Raw genomic sequence first — 17,784 nt, forward strand, 5'->3', positions numbered from 1 at the left:
AAAAATTAAGTGCAATCAGCCCTCCACATTTGAGGTCCTGCATGTGCATATTCAGCAAATGGGAAAGAGTTGCATCTGTACCGAACACATATGTACAACCTTTTTTCTTGTCATTACTCTCAAAATTATACAGTATAATAATAATTTGCATAACATTTACATTATATTGGGTATTACACCTATTCAACTTCATGTACTGTATATAGTACCTGATACAAAACTTGCCAGATAATGATCGCTTAAGAAATAGATAGTGCTGCAGTGATATGAATTAAGAACGGAAGAGAAATCAGCATTACCATAAAAAAGTAAAGAGCCAACTTGGGTGTTAGAAAATGCCACAGCTTTTCACTACTCTGTGGAAAAAAACAAAGCAGTGTTCTAAAGGCCAAATTTAATGGATTCCCTAGATTATACTACTGTGAAATTATGCCACTGTGTAACAGGAATTAGAATCAGTCATTCCAACATGTAAAATACCATAGAAGATAAAGTAATAAAACATAGTATACTTTACATGAATAGCCCAATTAGCCAAACACCAGGGAGGACTTAAATCAGAATATAACTTTATATGAAGAGAATAAGGAGCAAGCATTAATACTTGTGAGTAAAAAAGTGAAAATAAGTGGCAGCAATTACATGATCCTATTCTATCACAATTTCATCACCAAAGACATATCAACTTCATCCATATAATTCCCTAGTGCAATTCTTATGATATTCATAAATATTATGACCATATTTAAATAATCCAAATCAGCAAAAATAAAAAGAAATAAAACTGTACATAGACATTAGACCACATAAGACAATATATGTGCCAAATAACAAGTGTTAGAGCAGAAAAAGTTCAGAGTTGCTTAATTCTATAATATTTTGACAGGCACTGACTGCTTTGAGGGTTCATCAAAATGAAATGCCACAGAGGAAATGAATTAATTGGCATCATCATTGTAAAATATTGAAGAAAATATATTTTCTTTTGAAATTCACAATATAAACACTTTTAGGAGGCATACAAAATTTCATAATTTTTCATTTTAAAAAATATGACATAAATCTACTCTATATAAAAATGTATGGCAAAATTTTCAACATAGTTTGTATTCTTTTATAGCTACATAGCCAAGTGGTTTTAAATGTCAGGAGAATCATGATGGACAATTCTCTACATTCTAAAAAACCCTATTTTTTATTTCATGACCAAGAAGAGAGTCTAAAAAGCTCTGTTCACTTTGCTTTTTCATTATCATTCTGGAAATGATCTACTATAATATATCAAAACAAGATCTTCCAAGCTATTACATTCTGCCATCTGGTTAACCTTATCAGTAACGCACTACAAAACAAATCCCACACATTAGAATTCCATCCATTCTGCAGTTATTCTGACCATAAAGAGTTGCCCAAAACTGATATAAATTATTATGGAGACGAGAAATAGGGTACATTAACCGTTCATGATTGAATTCAACTAGAAGAACTGAGCATGTAACAAGCCCTGGCAGGTAATACTGGTGACCGTGGGATAAGTGCAAGCCTGAAAATGCTTCTTGCTCAGGTCACCATTCCCCAACACAACATAAGCATGCTGGAAACATACACAGGTGCAAATATATTTACACTTCTAGAGTTTTTGAAAGTAAGTATGCTCGAGCTACAAAGGTATCTCAAAGTTCTGTACAATTTCCATGTTCTTCTCCAAAAATTATCCTGGTCCTGGAATCATAATAAAATTAACTCTTCCCCCAAAGGAAAATAAGAAATCATGAAAATTGTGTAACTAAATTTAGAGTTCGGTCAAGAGCCCAGTGCTCTATCCAAAGTACGGTCCTAGGAAATACACATTTCACTCTGAAATATTCCTAAAATGGCCCCAGAAGATTCCACTAGTATTACATGAAGATAGCATGGGGCATGCCTATAAACTTGTCATCTTTACCTGGATTAAGTCCAGCAGGAAGTGGTTTCCCAAAAGAAATTGTAGCAAAGAAAATTATTTGTAACCTAAAGTATTCTAGATATAATAAACAAGAAGACAATAATGTGACAGTAAATATTCCTATTTCCTGGAGAATGTAATAATGATCATAGCTATAGTTGTTGGGTTTTGGTAGTTCAAAAATTACCTTCTCATTTCTTTCCTTACAATAAGAAATTAGTTGGATGTTTCACCCACTGAATATTCCATACCACTCTTCTCTCCATTTTCCTTGCATTCCACAGAATGCCAAGAACTTCCAAAATGCATTACCATGCAAATGTCTTGGGTGCCTTTACTATACATTTATATTGCAAGGTAATCAATAAATTATTATTTCAATATTTATTGGAATCTCAGAATAAGAAAGAAGACAGATTACACAAATTCATCTTCTGTGATTAATGGATGTTCCAGCTTACACTGATGGAGTAGGTCAGTATGCAGACTATATTACTGAATATTTCAACGCAGACTGTAAATATAGTATCTGTTTCTCTTAGGGACTGTCACACTGAGTGCAGTATAAAAGGCAATAAATTTCAACAGATTAATTAACTCTTTGGTTACTGGGGCTGTGTGTCACCTATCCTGGCACCTAATAAAAATTCCTTTAATGCCAAGACATAAAGAAGGGCCTCTTTGGAAATGAGTTATTAACAGCATTTCGTGAATAGATGGAGAAATTGTAGCCGAGCCATTTAAGTGTCATAAAGTGCAGCAAAGGCTGCTGGAGGCCTCTGAGGGACGCCAGGCAATACCATAACAATCAAATCTGAGATGGAAGAGGGATTGAGCTGTCCACTCAGAATTTTTATATTGTCAAAGAGCAGTGAGGAAATAATGTGATCAAGAAGTGAATTAACCTTGTGTGTGAAAGAAAGGGGATGATCTGATGGAAAAGGCAGTAAAGTAAAAATCACTCCATAATGCTCACATAGCAGCCAGCCATGAGGGGCCCCTAATGTCTGCAGGCTGTCAGAGAACAGATCCAGGCCTCTAAGTAGCATAAACCCATTACCTGCATTAGCCTATAATTGGAATACATTTATTCATGCTTTTTTAGTTCTTCAGGGTCTCTGCCTTGTATACCCACAGAGCATTAATTCCTCTAAATGCTCTGTCTTCACAGGCTCCTGCAAATGGCCAGCCAGTCTTGGAAGGGAGTTAACATTCAGTGCAAGAGAAAGAAAGGGCTCTGTATAGAGTGCAGGACTTGGGTCCCTTTTCATTTTCCATTTCACACTGTGTTGTTTAATTGAGCACCTTGGCTGCCACACCCAAAATATTCTTTGGGTGTTTCTAATGAGTATCAAGCTACCACCCTTCTTATATTGCTCTTTTTCAAAGCAAGAATTCCAACAGGCAGAAAATAATAAGTATAAAAGTAATAAATAGTCAGTAGTGAGCCATGTTTCTCACTAATGCTTGGACAACTATTTTCCATAATGTAAATTTAATTGTACTTCTTGAAGTTATACCTCAGAATACGACTCTTTTATAGAAATTACATATAACAACCCAAGAGGAATGTGTAAATCATTATAAAATTTAAATCAATAATGCCTTCCTGAAGACAGCCTCTTTAGCCCAACTTACTTAGCTAATTTAGCAAACCTAGCAACTACTAGCCAATAGTTTCTTGGTACAAACAGCATCTACCTTGTCCTAGGCACTGTTCTGAATGCTGTATGTAGGTCACCTTAGGTCACATGGACGACAACCCTATAAAGTAGGTTCTATTTATTGTTCAGAGAGCTGGAGCACAGAGAGGTCACTGAATTCCTTAAGGCCACACAGCAATTTTGAAACCCCAAAAGCCTGTCTCTAGGAGTCTGGGTTCTTGGCCACTTTGCATAATTGCCTACCAAAAGATAGCTAATGGTACAGCCAATGTACAACTCAAATTGCTCATCTCAAACTATGAATATTATATTTGATCTCTCCTAATTTTAAAGTTGTGTATGAATATCCATAAGCATGGTGTTGCTCTCAGGGATACTACTTCAGCTGTCCTTGTTCCTCCTGCCCTATCAATCCTTCTATTTTTCTGTATGAGAAAGTTGCCTTTAGCTAACAGAGAGCCAGCCATGCCTTCTACGGTCACCTTCTTTGCGAGGACCCCTGAAGCTGCTCCCTCCCTCTCAGCACCCTTTATCCCAGGAGTTGTATTCAGGCACCGCCCCCACTTGCTCTTCCGTTCTCCTTCCTGTTCATTGCTCAGCCTCTTAGAATCTGCTCCTTTGCACTGCTCCATGGAAACTGCTGTACTAAATCCAAAGGCCTCTTTTTTATGTCTTCATTTTGTTCAACTTTTGCCAAACAGGACACAATTAGCCACTCCAGGTCCTTCTTGGAAATCACTCCCTTGATGGATTCCCAGCCAACACCACTCTCTGCCTTTCTTTCTACCTCCTCTTACTTTACCTAGATTCCTTTCATAGGCTTCTCTTCCTTGACTCCCGTTCCAGGTGCTGAAGACCGCTAGCCCGGCAGTGGTCCTCCCTCTGCCATCTCTCATCCAATACATCTCCATGGTCATCAGCTAGATGAATTAAAAAACCATAGCACTGAGTGAAGGAAGTCAGACACAAAAAGTCAAATATCACATGCTTTCTCTAATATGAGAGACCCAAAGCAGAAATAACTTAAAGAGGAAGATAAGACAAATGCTAAGAAACAGGGATGTAGGCTCTGTGAAGAAGGAAAGGTCGGAGAAGGACAGAGAGGATAGGGCAGGGGTGAGGTAGGGGGAATAAAAACAATCAAGATGTGACAAGTGTATGTGTTAATCCCCCAAGCTGAGGCAATCACTCTATATTACAAACATATACCAATCATTTTTTTTAGAACACACACAAAAACAATCTTTTGCTGATTATGCTTACATGTTTGCTTTCTCTTCCCTCTCAAATGTAAATACTCGGCTGTTCCCTAACATCTCAGTTTAGATGTCTTACAAACCCCTTAGATTTAACAAATACAGAATAGAACTCTTGATGTTCCCTAAACACACACACACACACACACACACACACACACACACACACACTGAAAAAAATCCCATCCAGCTACCTTCCATCCATTTGCTTAAACCAGAATTTGACTGAAAGGCAGGAATTCTCCCCTGTTCTAGCTACCAAGAGTGGAAGGGAGATTTTCCTTATTTATAAAAAGCCACACGGGAGAAAATGCCTTCTTTCTCATCCAGGAGATGAGAGCAATTGGTAACAATTTTGTGATTCTGTAAGGATCACCAGAGTGACAAGATGGCCAAGCAGAAGACCGTGCACCGTGCACTGAGCATGTGACTGGGGCACAGAACTGACCAAGCCAGAAGCTTCTCTGCCCCTGCAATTAATGTGAGACCAAGGACTCTTCATTGTTTGAGTTGGGTCTTGTGTTATTGAAAGCCATCTACTAGATATATCCTTTCTCTTTCAATTATCTGTACAACAAATCACCTCCAAACTTAGAGTTTAAAATGACAATACATTTGGTATCCTTCATAGTGCTTGTTTATCAGGAATGCCCAAGTGGCTTAGCTGGATGGCCCTGGTGTCCAGACGTGATGGTGACAAGGGCTGCAGCCAATTTGGGGCAGGAGGATTGCCTTCGAAGTGTTTCATTAGGACATACTCCACTCACAACTTGGTATTTCCTGCTGGAGAGGCCTCAGTTCCTAACCACGAACCTTTGCAGGTTTTTGAGAGGACTTGAAACATGGTGGCTGACTTCTCTCAGATAGACCTAAGAGTGAATGAGCCAAGCACAAGCTGCTCTGTGTTATGAGCTCACCTCAGAAATCATAGTGTATCACTTCTGCCACATTCTACTCATTACAAGGAAATCACTAATTCCAACCCAGATGAGGAGGAAGGAGTTAGGCTTCAATTTAGAAAAGGATGTGTACATATTTTAAACCACAATATGCACCTGTTCTCCTGCATTCTCAACCTAGTGCTCTTTCAGTTCCTAGAACTTGCTACTCTCCTCTCTTCCTCCAAGTTCTTTCACAGGTGAACGTTCCTGCCTAGCAGGTTCTTGCACTGGCTGACTCTCCCTGAACACCTCTCTAAAGGTGCTTTTCCTACTCCATTAATCTTGGTCATTGCCCTTGAATGTTTCCTGACAGCTGTCGCTGGTTTACTATTGTGTCTCTAATTCCTTACACTGTCTGGTAAACAGCAGGCACTCAAAAAATGGTTACTAAATGAATCTATCAATGGATGAATAAAAGTACATAGATATACATCCACAATATTTTTTAAAAAGCTGCAAAACCATTCAAAGGAAAATGGTTAAGATGATAAGGCGCCTTAGAAGTTTAATATGGTAAGTGACATTATAGCTATCTTTTAAATATTAAAGGACTGTCACTGGGGAAAGATTAAGTTTATTCTTTATAATTCATGGAGTTGAATTAGAATGAATGAGTAATAATTGTGGGGAAACAGAGCTTAGTTGAACAAAAGAAAGACCTTTCTAAGAAGTGCAATTATCTAAAAAAGGCAAGTAAGTCCATTTATGAGAGAAATGTTCCTATCATTTGAAATGTTCAAATATGTTATAAGATGACTAGCCTACAATATTGGACAAGAAATTTCAAGACAGAGACTAATTGGACCAGATAGCTTTAGACTCCCTCTTTACATTCTAAGACTTTAATATGGTAAAAGGCTTAATAAAATTGGTATCTTAAAAGGTCTAATTTCTATGGGACATAATAAAAAATAAAATCTATAAGAAATTATTTCTTTCTATAGTCATGCTTTCAGAGATCTTGATTATACAGAAAATGAATGTTTAAGAAATATGTCTTTCATTGTGAAAGTGAGTTTATTATTAGACGTAAATATCATATATTGATATAATATAGGCATTGGCCTTAAAACTAAAGAGACTTTAATTGAATGTTTCACTAGAGGTACATTTCTAGTCTTTATATATAAGCTCTAGATTCTATCTGTGCATTAAGTCAATCTTGTAAAACAATATAAGGGGAAAATTATTCTTTAAAAAAATAACAGAAATGTCCAACAGATCAATAGACCAAATGTGAAACATCTATACTCTGGAATATTACACAAAAACAGAAAGAAATGAATCATCAAGCCACAAAAAAAGACATGAAGGAAGCTTAAATGTACATTGTTGAGCTCTGTGATAGGGTGACAAAGTTTCCAGGTGTTCCAAGACATCAATCCTACCCTCAAGAAGTTTACTTAATAGTAATGTCACCACTTTTCAAAGTCATAACATTACATGATGCTACATAAATTACAGGATCAAGAAATTACTCATGCCTAAATCAGGCTTTCTTGTCCAGCTACTCAAAACATATACACTAAGACTGCCACATACAGCCTGCCATAACAGATAAGGCACTGTTTGGGTCTGAAATGGTTCATGCATTGTTTTTATTCTATTTATCTATTGGTGTATAAGGTTTGTAATGATTCAACTTGGCCAACAACATGAGCTGCTGTTGCATGGCAATATTCTGGGGGTTAGATGATCACAGGAGAAGGAAAGGTTTTAGCCATCAAGGAGCTCCATGGCTTGGCAACGCCTTATAGAACCCTGGCCTGGGAGACAGCATCCCAGGGGTATCCAGTTCAAATCTACAATACATGGATCCCTTGCATAATAGCATCCCCAAAATGTGCTCAGTCTAGTCTTAGCTGCACACTTCCTGAGATACTCCATTTCACTGCTGAAAGTTACTATGCTTAAGGTCAGTAGAATGATTTTTCTATAGCAGTGAAGTCCAGTTATATCTTCCAAGCCACACAAGTCTAATTCCTTTTTATATAATAGAAATTTAATTACTTGACAAGAATTTCATGCTTCTTTCAATGTTTCTTCCCCATGTTGTAGTTTCCAGATGCTAGAATAATATAATTCTATTTTACATAAAAACTGGTTTTTAGAAGGCTATATTTATACTTGTACAATAGTTACAAACAGTTGAACTTTGCTTCCTCCACCACAATCAATTTCAAAAGGGAAATAGATCAACCTGAATAAATGTTATGGCTAAATGTACTATGACTAAATAGACCAAAAATATGAACAATATAAATATGTCAATAAAACAGAAATGTAAGAATAACACCAATAAAGGCAGCCCACTTTCCAGTCCCCCTTCTGTCTCTCTTAGACAGAATCTTTCTTTCCCTCAATATATTTTTCCTACTCTAAACCTCCATTATTCCTAGAATTCAATCTTTTATTTTAGAGAACACAAACTCCCATTTCAGATATCTAGCAGGTTTCGGAGTTATATCTCTTCCCCTATATCATTTTGGAGGTCTTCCACTGAGATTACTGGTCGGAGGTAAGAGTTTTATTTCGTAGGTTCTAACTTTGGTCCTTTTGCTTCATAGATTATAACTTGTTTCATAGGTTCTCATTTGTTTCATAGATTCTGATTTTTGTTTCATAAATTCTGGCCTTTGTTTTGACTTTTGTTTCAAAAGTGTTTTAATTTTAAATTGTGTGTTTTGAATGTTTGCAGATTTCTTATGCATCATGTTTTCTTAAAATTATATTTTATTCTTATTTTGTATATGTTGCATTTGGACTTAGTTGCTTAAAAATGTTGTAAAATGGGTGTCTTGTGAAATCATCTCAGATAAAGACAGTTCAGGCTTTTACGTGTCCCTTATAGAATGCCAAACAGTGGTTATTCTGCCAGATAGTAATTGCCTTTAGGGCAGCTGCCACTCTCAAAGCACAGAACAGGTTTCTCCAGTTGTCCTCTGGTTAATCCCCACTCCCATTGATGCCAATGGCGGGTGGAACACTGACCAGATAGGCAATTTGGGTTCCTTTTGGAGACAGAGCTCTGATTGCATGGAACTAGCAGAAACTGAGGTGACAACTGAGGGGTCATGGCCAGCTCTACTCTCTGGCAGATACACAAAATTCCCTCAGAAGAAACTAGCTCCCGACAGCCCGTCCAGCTAATCAGCAAAACAATCTCCACATCTTGTCCTATCTGGACTCCTCTGTGAGGTGAAAGGGGAACTCTGTCAGTGATTATCAGGTATCCTTGGTCTCAGACTGATCTGAAATGATGCCATCAGAGCCCTTTCTTAAACTTCCTAAGAGTTGAGCTACAGGTTTGGACTGTTTTCTCTACTACTAGTAAGATAGACCTCTAGACAAATATAGAAAATAAATCTTTCACAGATTAAAATCTACCTGAACCCCCTCCCAAGTCATGGTCTTCATCATTTATGTGTGTAGGAGAGGAAAAATGCCTTTTCTGATAGGTTATGGACATTGGAACATTGACTGTGGACTTACAAAATGCTACATTGTGATTTTTTGGATGTTTAACAAGTTTGAGTTTCATTTGGGCTTTTTCCTCTCTGCTAGTGAGTTAGAAACTCCCCTCAAAGTTTTCTCTAACTTATTGGGAGTTCATTTGAAAATCCCTCGTAGTCACACAGCTCCTCCTTCCAGAAAGTCAGACTAAGTCAACTCTCAACAACTGTTTTGTCTTACCCTAGGGAAAATAGCAATCAGTAACTTGCATTTATGCATTTATGTTAACTAGAATATAGGCCTATTTTGGTCAGCCTTTCTCTTTCTTCATGTATGTGCGTTAGAAATTGATAAAGGTGCCTTTACTATATAATTGTGGCTGCTAGGAAGACCTATAAGTTTCAAATACGTAGTGAATTTAAAATGGACCCTATAGGAGTAGCCTTGTCTTGCTGCTAATAAAAGTTTCCTAAAAAAATTCTATAGACAACAGAAATTTCTCAGAGCTTTCTGTACCCTAGGGCCCAGGATAGAACCTCTGACTTAGCATCTCGGGAGGTGATCTCTTTTGCAGGAAGAGTGGCCTATTTTCTTCTGTCTTTCAAGGAACTAGAAAACAGAGGTTTGAACTTCTTGTCTAAACACGATTGTTATAGCTGAAGTCAATTGTAACTTGTGCTTTAAGAGTACTTACTGGAGTAAGGATATGAGTTAACTGAGGAAGATAATATTGCGCACTGGTAAAAGGTAAATAGTCCAGTGTAGTTTTATTTTCTGGGTCTCTCTCCAGATGGAAGCTACCAACCCTGGAGTGGAATAAATCTTGGGGGACTCTCTAGGGGGCTCAGGAATGAAGCAGAGACTTACATATTTGGATGCCATATTTTTTTCTCTTGTTTCAGATTAGGAACTCCATAATGAGCCTCACAGTCCTTTGGGGTGTATTAAGGAGCAATTCAGTATTTCACTACACCCGCATGTGGTGTACCTACCTCCTCAAGCCAAGTACACAGAGGAAAATACTATGATGCTATCTCACAATTAGAATTATACTGTAAAAGAGAGAAAATGGTCAAAATCATCTTATGTTGAGATTTTCTTTATATTAAACAGTAATTCTTGCTTGTGTTCAAGTGTAAATGTAATGAGAGACTCCTCACCCTTAAGACGTTCAGTACATCAAGCCTGAGACTCCTCGCCCTTTTGAACCTGAGAACAAAGTTTCTAAGACAATTTTGAACCTTGACCACCAGGTGCTGAGGATGGAGTATCTAGGCCAGCCATAATTAAAACCTCCACGCAGCTATGTCCATCCTTAGCTAAGTTGTTCAGGCCCCCAAAATGTGGGACTATCTGTTTTCACGTGTCTTTTTCTCTGGATCTAAGACAGATTGAGACCTAATAAAGTTTTTGGATGACCCTGATATGTACATTGAGGTCTTTAGAGGACTACTCAGACCTATGGACTAGATTAAAAGATGTAATATTGCTCTTAAATCAAATATTGGTTTTTATTGAGAGACAAGTAGTATTACATTTAGATACAAATATCTTAATTTCAGACGCTCAAAAGACGGGCAGCCAGGGGATAAGTGGTTTCTACTAGAACACAAGCAGTTCCTATACAAGACCCCTACTGGCCTGCCAATCAGATAGGAAATTAAAATAGAAGACATTTTCAGGCACTTTTTTCTTTTACCTGGGATTGAACTTGGGACTTTGCACTTGTGAGGCAGATGGCAGAACCACTGAGCTAAATCCCCAGCCCCAGGAATGTATTCTCAAAGGTCTAAGAAACATGAGAACTAAGCCGTTCAGTTATTTTAAATTGTCAACTATTTATCAGAAAGACATGAGGACAACCCTAGATCCTGATTTGATAAGAGGAAATACTATAGTTTTTCCCAAGTCAGTCTTGCAATATGTAGATGGTATAGTGTTACGTGCCCCCTTAGAAGAGTTTTCTAGCCAAGACACCTGTGTTCTGCTGAATTTTCTAACAGAGATAATAATGTTTCTAGGTCTAAGGCACAACTTTGCAGGCTTGAGGTAAAATACATAGGCCTTATTATATCTAAGGGAACCCAAAGACTAGGCAAAGAAAGAATTAAACCAAGAACTTAATAAAGATAAAAAAGGATTAAACCAATTCTTTCCTCTCCATAGCCCAAGACCCTAAAACCACTAAGGAGATTTCTAGAAATTATAGACTTTTATCACCTTTAGATAGCAGGATATAGTGAGATTGTGTGACCTATCTATATGCCTGTAGAAAAAACAAAAAGACACCCATATTTTAACCTGGGAACCTGGTTCCCAGACCACATTCCAGAAGCTCAAACAAGCATTTCTAAGTGCCTGCCTACAGGACACCATTTCAGTTTGTATGTTAACGAAATGTAAGACATGGCTTTGGGAATGTTTCTACAAGATCAGGGAGCTGCTCAACAGCCTGTAGAGTATTTAAGTAATAAATTAGATATTATAGATACAAAATAATTTATTTAAAAATGAAAAGCCCTAAACAATATAGTTAAAGCACTTTCATTCTCTTTCAAGAGGCAAAAAGCAGCCATTCAGGTTCTTTGATTATTTATTTGATTTTCTGCTTGACAATGCAACTGGAATCAGTCATAAACTTTGTCTCTAGAGATATGTTTTGCTAAGGATTGCAGATCCATTCTGGAAAAACTCCTGATCTTAATTGTCCTTCTACTCCAGAGGTGGTTAATATTTAGCTCTTAAAGGCATTCTTCTGTCCCTTCTCCACTGCCCTGCCCCTGAGAAATAACACAGTTCTTAACAGCATTTAATTCAAGGCACTTCCCTCCTCTGTGGCCGCTGGATTTCAAGACAAAGCTTCCAGAATGGTGAGTTTCACCTCCCCGGAACCCTTCCAGAATAAAGCTGACCTTCACTTATTTCTGAGCCATAGAGAAAACTGGTCTAGGCTTAATCCTGAAACTCTTGAAGACTAAATTTAAGTTTTAATCCAAATTTATCTGTCTTTCAGCCCTCAGGTGAAATCAGAAAATAACAAAACCAGCTAACCCGGCTCTGGCCCCTTCTTTGCACCTCTAGTCTGCCACCACTGGCACTGGACAAGATGAAGTCTAAGAGACACCTTAGATTGGGCACAGAACAAGAGGGATAGACAGAAATGCCTTCTTTCCCTTTGTTTCTTTTCAAAATGGAAAAAACTGTCATAGGTAACATCTGCAGGTTGGAGCCTTGGCAGGTCTTCTTCCCTCACTGGGTGGGATTCATACTTAGCTCCAGAGTGTCACCGGGTCTCTTCTACATACAAACCTGGCCTGAGTGGACCCCACTAGAGATAGTTAAATTATTTGTAACAGTCTGTCCATTTAGAGGGAACATTTACATGTGGTTATCAAAGAACTGGCTATAAAAGCAACCACAAGAAGCCTGTGTAGCTTGGTATTCCAGTCAGATAAACTGTCACCTTGGGGCCCATTTCAAACTGCTTTTGCTTTCATGGGCATAGAAGATTTTTATTCCTTTTGATGATTCTTATATTAAGAGATCTCTGTTAATTGATCTACAAAATTCTGACTAGTCTTATTTATAGTTATAAACCTAAGAATTATTAAAGTTATTATAATTCAACTTGGTGAAATACATGAGTGCACTTTGGTTTATAAACAAATTGTCTTATGTTTCTATCTGTTCAGTTTGTTACAACATGTACAGCTCTTTTGAGTTTTTTTTTTTCTTTCGGCATTTTGGATTTTTTAAGATGTTTGCCTGTAACTCAGGTTGGCTTATAGAAAGACATGCTTCCCGAGGTTGCCAGATGATCCAAATAATATCAACTGGTTTTACAAATAATGTGGTAACTGTTAAAATCTGGCTTTCATGGGTCATGTAGAAATGGTTAAGATAATTAAAAAATAAAGACTCGGGCTTAGGAAAACTACTGGACAGGACTCCCCTTGGTAAATGAAGAATCACCTGCCTGGAAAAAACTTTATTCCAGCCTTTGTTCACAAAGGGGACAATAATTTCCATAGCCTTGTGGGAAATACATTGCTAAACATATTATTGTGATATGTATACATTGGCTATGATTCAAACAGCTAAGTTTTCTATGGGAAAACAATAAGGTTTTATTTAAAATGCTCTTGGTATAAAACAAAATTAAAGGAAAAAGGGTTTCATGTAACGGATACTCATTGTTATTTCATAGTGTATATCTTCATGCCTTCTGGGTGTACAAGTCTTCTAGGATATTGTTTATGGCAATGATCTTTTTGACTCAGGTATCTGCCTTTCTTGCACTCCAGCTCCTTGTGATGAGATACATGTCAAGTCAGCATGAAATAACCACTCAAATAATAGTTTTCTTAAAAACTTATGTGATGTATGCTATGTTAGGCAAAAAGAGCCAAAAGCTCAAGACCGGAGCAGAACCATAACAAGCCTTTATTATGGGGAGGATCTGCCAGGCTGTGTCGGAACAAAGGAGGAAAACAAACACGGCAGAACAGGGAGCTTCTTTATAGGAGTGGGGTGGGGTTAAGTGAGGTAGTATTAAGAGATGGGAGGAGCCTGTGACATCATTAGGAAGAGCTTGTGACATCACTAGCTGCTAGAAGGTAGCAGGTATCAGGTTACTGTCTTGGTGGGAGAAGAGGAATGGTGGGAAGAAGCCTGATCTTGTCTTCTGGGTGTTCAAAAATTAAAGCTTGGAGACCAAAACTAGAAAGGTAACTGGACTATGAGGACAGCCAATATTTTGGCCCTGGCCCTTAAGATCTACAAAGGAACCTTTTCTACAGGATCCTACATCTTTGGTAATTCACTCAACCTCCTGCGGGAGATTGCTGGACACCAGAGGATAAATATACTGTGTGCCAATGGAGGGTCACCATGAGGGAAAAGTCTCCCACATTTTCCCTGAAAGCTGACAGAGGAACTGAGAGGCTCTATGCATGGTTCCAAAATAATGCCTGAAGAGACTTAACTGACCTTGATAATAGATAGCAAGAGGTTCATGTTGACTGACACAGGTCCAACTTTAATTTGGTCTTAAACACCCAGAAGAAAATAACCAAAAGAGGTATAAAATAATGCCATAGTAATAAAGCTAGATATAAAAAGGGTCTCTAGTCACTGACCTCTTCTGGTAGTTTCCAGCTCTACCAGTAACTGACCATGGTTACGGATCATTAGGAAAAAACTATGGTAAAATCTGTAAGAGTTCAGCTAGAGTTTTACATTTCTTAGCAAAATTTGTTCTTCAAATTGTCTCATCTTACAGCTAAAACTAGAGAGACTGGGGGGAGCAGGGATTTAGCTCAGCGGTTCTGCCACCTGCCTTGAAAGCACAAGGACCCACGTTTGATCCGCAGTACCAAAAAACCAACTAGAGAGACTGATGACAAAGTATCAGACTTATAGATAGCATTTATCAATGAAAGAATCTAAGACCAGCAGGTTCAATCACTATTTCAATTTCTAAGTGTGACATTCTCCCCAACCTGCCCTTTCATTCTAGTGCGCTCATGCTTAGATTATGTATACTCTAATGTCTTAATAGTTTTGTTTATTCTTGCATAGAGGCTGCCAAACTCCAATCAGTCATATAAATGGAACCAATGACAAATGTGCTAGACTTCTTTTACTAAGATCCACCAGATCGACCTTGCAAACAGTTCATAACTGCTAAAGTATACAATATGACTTCGATGTTGGATTCTGAAGTCCTTTGGACCTTCTCCTTATCCTCTTTTGTGAGCTATATTCATAGCAATCCTGCTGACTTTATAATTGGACCCATGCATTTTTAACTGTTTCTTTGGCTTTGTCTCCACCAGACTTAAAAGCTATCCAGCTACCAAGATGACAATGCCAGGTGCCTACTGAAGGCCTTTAGATGGACCCTCTGTAGAGTAACTCTAACTGCTGACCACAGCTACGACCCTTTTCAGCTGGAAGTAGCCAGAGCTGTCTTCACCCTCTACCCCCTCACAGCAGTTAGGGGTACTTCTTCAGAGTGGGGAAATATTGCAGATAGGTAAGTTAATTAGATATCCTGTAGGCAGTTAGACAGGGCCGCCCTCAAGGAGCCAACACAGCAAGGAGCCAACATGGAGGACAATCAAGACACATTCACTGAAGGGCAGAATTATAAAAGGAGAGAAACTACTTTCCCTCAATAAATTTTTCCTACTCTTTGGGCCAGTGATTTAGCTCAGTGGCTCTGCCACCTGCCTTGCAAGCGCAAGGTCCTGAGTTCAATCCCTGGTACCAAAAACATAATAATAATAACATAAGTAAAATATAAACATACATGAATTGACAAAAGAGAAAATTGTACATTTCATGCAGCCTGAGCCCTTGTTTTGACTGAATCTAGTTTTTTCAACTATAAAACCTAAAAAAAAATCTCTAAATATAACACTAAATTTTAAAAGTAGATATAGGGGACCAAGGATGTAGCTTAGTGGTGCTATGCCTGCCTGGCAAGAGCAAAATACTGAGTTAAATCCCCAGTACCATAATTAATTAAATAAATAAAACAAAAGATATAGAAAGTTACATATTATACTACAATCTTAAATTTTTTAAAGGAAAAATGGTTGTGTGCATATATTTCTCATGTATTCACTATTTCTGGAAATTTTGTATAATAATCTTCCAGCAGTATTAATTGCCATAGGAAAGAAGAACTAGGTGAATAAAGCCAGAAGTGTGTACTCAACTTTTTTCTTCATAAGTTTATTTAACTTTTGAATGTTTAGCTGTGTGAATACATTTGCTAATTATAAATAATGTGAAAACACAAGAAGATAATAAAATATAAAAAGTAATTAAAGAATCCCTAAAAGGCCAGGATAAAACATGTTTGAAGCATTTCCTCTGACCATTAGTATGAAGCATAATATATTAATTAGTCACAGGGAAAATAAAATGATCCAAGAATCTATTCAAAAGTTTACCCTAGATCAAGATTTACTCTATATTTATGCAGACATGGAGGAAGCAACATAATCCTCATATTCAAGTCTAGAAATCACATTTCCATATTAAATTATATTTAATTTTTCACACCTTTACATATTTTATCCAGAATTAAACTGTATGTGTAAATCACGGTTGGCAATTTCAAGAAAAATTGGGGGCAGGGGGGTGCCAGGGATTGAACTTCAAGAAAATTTTAAATTGTAATAGAGTATCACTGTTCAGTTTAGCAATGTTAGTAACTAATGTTTTCACTCATCTGATAAGATTAATAATCAGAAATACATTTTTAAAAAAGGTACAGCAAATTAACCTTCAAATCATGGTGAGTTTTTTCATGAATAGCCAGGAAAAACAAAAAACATTTTCTTCTGCTGAGGTTTAGAATGTGACTGAATACAAAATGTTTCAATAACTCGCAAGCCAATGAATAACGCATTTCAGATACCCACCCATGCCAGGAACTTATAATCTGGTAAAATCCAATGACAGCTTTAGAAATCATTCTCTTAATTAAATATATTACCGATTAAATCAACTCTCTCTCTACCCACTAAATATCACATTAGTAGCAGATAAAATATTCTATTCTAGCTTCTTCACATACAAATCTGTTCATTCAGCATATATTGAGTGTCCCCCATCCGGCAAATACTTTATTAGACAGTGTGTTAGATTCCTGCCGCTGTGAGAGAGAGCGAAAGACAGACACACAGACAGATCTGAATCCAAATATCCCTTTCAAGGGCACATCCCCAAAAATCTAACTTCCTCCAAACAGGCTCTACTTCTTAAAAATTCCAACTCTTCCAAATAGCTTCGCAGGCTTTAGCAAACAGGTCATGGAGAACAAGATTCAAACCATAACACAGTGAGAATAAACAGTACACAGTCACTGCCTTCTAAGAGCTCTTAGCCCAGGGAAGGAGAGAGAGAATTGTACTGAGAGAAATACACAAATACTGCAGAAGTGTAATTACTGCTATAAAAGGAGCAAACAGTGTAGGTATGAGAACTTCAATTGCCCAAAAGAGCTAACTATTAATTACTTCTCAAAGAGTAGAATAAGAAGTGATCTTTAGGAAGATGCAGACTTCTCAAATTATAGAGCTTGACTGTGAGGGTGTTGGCCAGATATATGTATGAATCCTACGTACAGAGATAAGGGACTTTGGGAGCCACACACCCAGTGCATGGTTAGAGATTAAAAGATACCATACAGGGCCACAAGTCCAAGTAAGATCACACTGTTCCCACTCATCAAGAATAAAGCCTAATGGCAAAGTTGGTGAAATCCACATGGTGCCAAAGTCCCAAACCCTAATGTTCCCATATGTTCTCATCTTTGGTGCCTCGAGAAGATGTCCTAGATCTAGGGTGGATGCCACACTGGCCCACCAATCCCTCCATGGTTCACTTTACTTATAACCTAACCCTAGAAAATTACAGATCCCACAATCTGATGGTGTTACAGTCTGATTCAACCTGAAATTAAAGTTTACCTTTTAATTACACTGGCATCTCTCCCTTATGGAATCCTG

This window comes from Fukomys damarensis, unplaced genomic scaffold (genome assembly GCF_012274545.1).
Source record: "Fukomys damarensis isolate Sample0158 unplaced genomic scaffold, DMR_v1.0_HiC HiC_scaffold_10, whole genome shotgun sequence".
Taxonomy (NCBI): domain Eukaryota; kingdom Metazoa; phylum Chordata; class Mammalia; order Rodentia; family Bathyergidae; genus Fukomys; species Fukomys damarensis.